We start from the raw sequence: 4,315 nt of genomic DNA, 5'->3' as shown, positions 1-4,315 counted from the left end.
TACATACATATATATGTGTGTATGTGTGTGTGTGCGTGTGGTGTGTGTGTGTGTGTGTGTGTGTGTGTGTGTGTGTGTGTGTGTGTGTGTGTGTGTGTGCGTGCACACGTGTATGTATGTAAGGGAAGAAAAGATCCTGCAAAAATAGTTGAGGTCCAAGGAAGAGGTGATCCTCTTGGGCCTTAGTCCCCATCTCCTAGCCCCCCCCCCCCCCCACAAGAACGAGAAAGGCTTGGGGGAAGACCACTGATAAAAAGAACTTTGCAATTCCTTTGTGAGACTTCATTATAAACATTATTCATTAATATTTTAGATTTTATTTTGACATGTTCATGGGTGCAATGACAACCAGCTCACACCTCACACCCTGCTACTGGGTTGTAACTCATATTCTGAAAAACCTTGATGTAAACCATGATCATTACCTAAGTTATTTTCTTAAAAAAAAATAAAAGTTCTTAAACACAAATATGTAATCTTACTGAAAATGGAACAAAAGCATAAGCAACTCTTTAAGTTTTAACACACTTGAGTATTGTTCACTGGAAAAGAAAAGAAACAGGAAAATATTAAGGGGCTTTAAAAGTCAATCAACATTTTATTTTGGGAGTACATTAACAATAACAATGCAATACCCATTCACACTTAAACACAAATACAAATACAAGTGTGCAGGTGCCCCCCACACAGACACACACACAGACACGCACACACACACGCACACGCACACATGCGCGCACACGCACGCACGCGCACACACGCGCACACACGCGCACACACACACACACACACACACACACAAAGAAAAAAATAATCTAGTTAATTTTTCATCTAATCCAACTATTGTTCCTGTTACACTTGTTTCTTTAGCTCATTCTTTAATCTACGATGCTCCACCTTTAGCTTTTTCTGCATGGACTTGTGAAAGGTTATCTTTTCTGACTTGGAGAGGTTTTCTGACTTGTTTCCATTTGTTCGACTGGCAAAAATGGATTCCAGATTTTTTCTTTTTACACTTTCAAGCTCTTCAATAGCTGCCTTTTTCACCCACACCCCTTCAAACTGGGTCATGACATCACTTTCTTCAAACTTGAATGACATGAAAGAATCCTTTGGTGCATTGCTTTTGCCTGATGATTTCTCTCTTTTCTCTGTCTTGCTCTTTTTTGTTTTGCTTTTTTCCTTCTTGGGCATTTTTGAATTTTCTCTGTTATCTGTCACTGCCTTTTCCCCTTCTATCTGTTCTTCTGGGGGATGGCAGCTCCTTGTCTGTAGTGATTTCTGCATTGTTTTTCTGGCTTTTTTGGGCTTGGTTCTGACGGGTTCTTTTGTTCTGCCTGTGATTTTGACTTTTTCCCTTGCTTTGTTTTACCTTGGTGATTTTTATTAGTCTGGGAGTTGGATTTCTTCTGAATGTCTTTAAGCTTCTTAGGTTTCTTTTCTGCCTTTTTGAACAGTTCCATCCTGAGTGCTTATGGGGTTTTTCGTCTGGCTTTTAGGAGCATCATCTTCTCTGCAAAAGGACATAACAAATGGATATTAGCAGAAATTATGCTTGGTACTTTAACCTTTTAAAAAAAAAATAATATTTTTATCAACTTTACATCCCTTTTTTATATTATATATATTTTTATAAATTATACAATATTTATTATAAATCTACATCATCATACATCACAGATATATGTATATATACATAGGAAATACATACACATCATGATATTTATATTTATATTTTGTCTCTATACACATATATACCTTTGTATTTGTATTTATATTTCTATCTCCCCAAAAAAAGGGTGAATTAAAATATTTGAAATATATTAATATCACACACACACACATATCAGTCTCCCATCTATATTATCTTATATCCATATAAAGCCTCTGCCTTGCCTTAGGAATCACCAAAAGGAAGCAACTAAACCAGTAGACCAAAAAACTAGCCATATATTTGATAGAGAAAAGTATTTACCCCCCCCCCCCCCTAGACAACTTTACTACACAACCCAACAATATGCAATTGGTTAAACAATATTTTATACACTTCTCCTCTGAATGGAAAAGATACATTTTCTCAATTTCCATTGTACATTCTATATACTAAAACATGGTTAGTGTAGAGGTACAAATTATTTTTGTACAAGTACTGATGAAAAATATACCTTAAGGGATAACCTCTGCAATATACAGAGAAAAATCTGCCAAAAATTACTTCTTTTGGTTCTAGGAGTTGTCCCTCAAGAGATGATTCAGCTTATCATATTCTTCAACAAATTCTTTTTTGACCCACATTCCATCACATTTAGTCCCTCATGGAATTTTCCTTGTGTTGAAAAGATTTTTTACCAATGGCAGATTTTTTCGGAGTTCCTTGGGCCCCCACAAAAATGCAAGGCTTTTTCTTCCCTCCTTTATTCTTTTGGGTTTATTAGTTATGCCTATTTCTTCATCAAAAACATATGAACCATTGCTGCTATTCAAAAATTGTACCTGAAGAAGAAAGTTCAGAGTAAGTAGAGGTTCAAATGCAAAGCTTGTTTTTAGTAAAAAATTGTTATATTTTTTTTGGGGGGTTGAGTACTACTGCAGACTTTTTTCCAATATCAATCATATGACTGGTGGAATAGGAAGAGGACATAGAATAATCTAATGATTCACTTTCATAGGTCATATCAACCTGCCTACCTCTTCCTTACCAGTCCCATAAGCTCTTTTTGTACGGATTTATGATTGTACACATATTGTCTACCCAAAAAAATAATAAAAAGGGTTAAAAGAAAGATCTCAGCATAAACAGTTCAACCTTAAAATGCTTCAAATAGAATATCTTCCAAATTCTATACATATTATATTAGTTAAAACACAACTCATGTATCAAAGATTCCTTAACTCATACTAAAGAGTGATAGCTCATGGAACCATATCAATTGAAATCAGCATATCACCAATAATTAAAAATTTAGGTTTGACTTTTATTTAGAATGCTAGAAAATTTTCCCTTGCTCTGCCCCCCCCCTGAAAAAAAAAAAAAAAAAAAAAAAAAAATCCCCCCCGGGGGAAATTAAAAATTTGGGCAGGTTTAATTTGAAAAAAACCCTAAATTTTTACAGCCATAAATACCAAAAGTTTTTATACATGTTTAAATATCAGTTTTAAAAAAAATAATATCATAGTATATCTATGAATATAAGCATAAGAGATACTTTCCGCCTTGGAAAGGGGGGGAATTCAATTTAACATCTGAATTAAAGAAGATACGCATCAAAAAGGGAAAAGGAGTACGGGGGGAGGGAGGTTTTTAAAGGTAAATGTGAAAAAAAAAGAAAGGGTTGGTATTGTAAGGGAAAGAAGATTACAAGGTCATTTGAAAGACAAAAAAAGGGTGATTGAATGGTGGCAAAGGTTTTATAAAACATTAAAATAAAATAAAAATAAAAATATTTCTGGAAATCAAAGAAAAGGGCAAAAGGTGAGATCAGGAGGCTTTTTTTTTAGGATAAACTATGTGGTGAACCAAAATTAATTAAAATAAAAGACTATTTGAAATGGGCGGTTAAGAAAGGTTTAAAAATTTCAGGCTTGATCTAGTTTTCCAAGAATTACTGTTTTGACTGAAGTAATGTTTAATCTTTCGAAAATTTAAAAGAAAAGATTACAAAAAAACAAATTTTTTTACTATCTTGGGCCTTTGGCCATCCACTGAAGGGATGACCCAGAAAATGATGCATACCAACATGAACCAATCCTATATTTATAAACACCAACTCAAATGTTTTTGCCTTGACATTTGACCATGGGTAAATTACTGACAAGGTATCAAAAGTTAGCATGAGGTGGGGTGCAGTACTGACTGATGATGATGATGATAATAGGTGAACATCCTAGTGAAAAGAAAAAGCTCAAGTATCAAGTGAGTAACAAGGATAAGAGATAATTTCCTTCTCATTATCTTTAAATAAAAGATGAAGTGCCAAACTTACTCAACTGTAAGGAGACTGATACCTATAGTACTAATTAGTACCAATGCATGATTTTATAATAAACATGACTGTAACTTTGTTGAAAATGTGTCAGTTATGATTTTTGGACTCTTCTTTCTCTTTAGCACTGTCTCAGAAAAAAAAAAAAAAAAACTGATTTACTTTCACAAAATATGGAACAGAAATCTAATACACAATGAACTTTCAGTGAACACATTAAACTTCACTTCTGCCTACTTATGAAAGAAACCTGCAATTAATCTGTTTTTTTTTTTTTTTTTTTTTTTTTTACTTTCCGCGAAGGAAATGCTATAGATGAAAAATGTTTTAGA

The 4,315-nt window shown here is 33.8% G+C and overlaps 1 pseudogene; it reads right to left on the bottom strand.

Annotated features, from left to right (window-relative positions):
* Positions 1 to 578: 578 nt before the first annotated feature.
* The window catches only part of LOC119578368, a 4,009-nt pseudogene continuing 272 nt past the window's right edge, over positions 579 to 4,315 (bottom strand).

Source organism: Penaeus monodon, chromosome 2 (genome assembly GCF_015228065.2).
Source record: "Penaeus monodon isolate SGIC_2016 chromosome 2, NSTDA_Pmon_1, whole genome shotgun sequence".
Taxonomy (NCBI): Eukaryota; Metazoa; Arthropoda; class Malacostraca; order Decapoda; family Penaeidae; genus Penaeus; species Penaeus monodon.
Note: the sequence above shows the minus strand (reverse complement) of the source record. Positions and strands in the feature narration are given on the sequence as shown.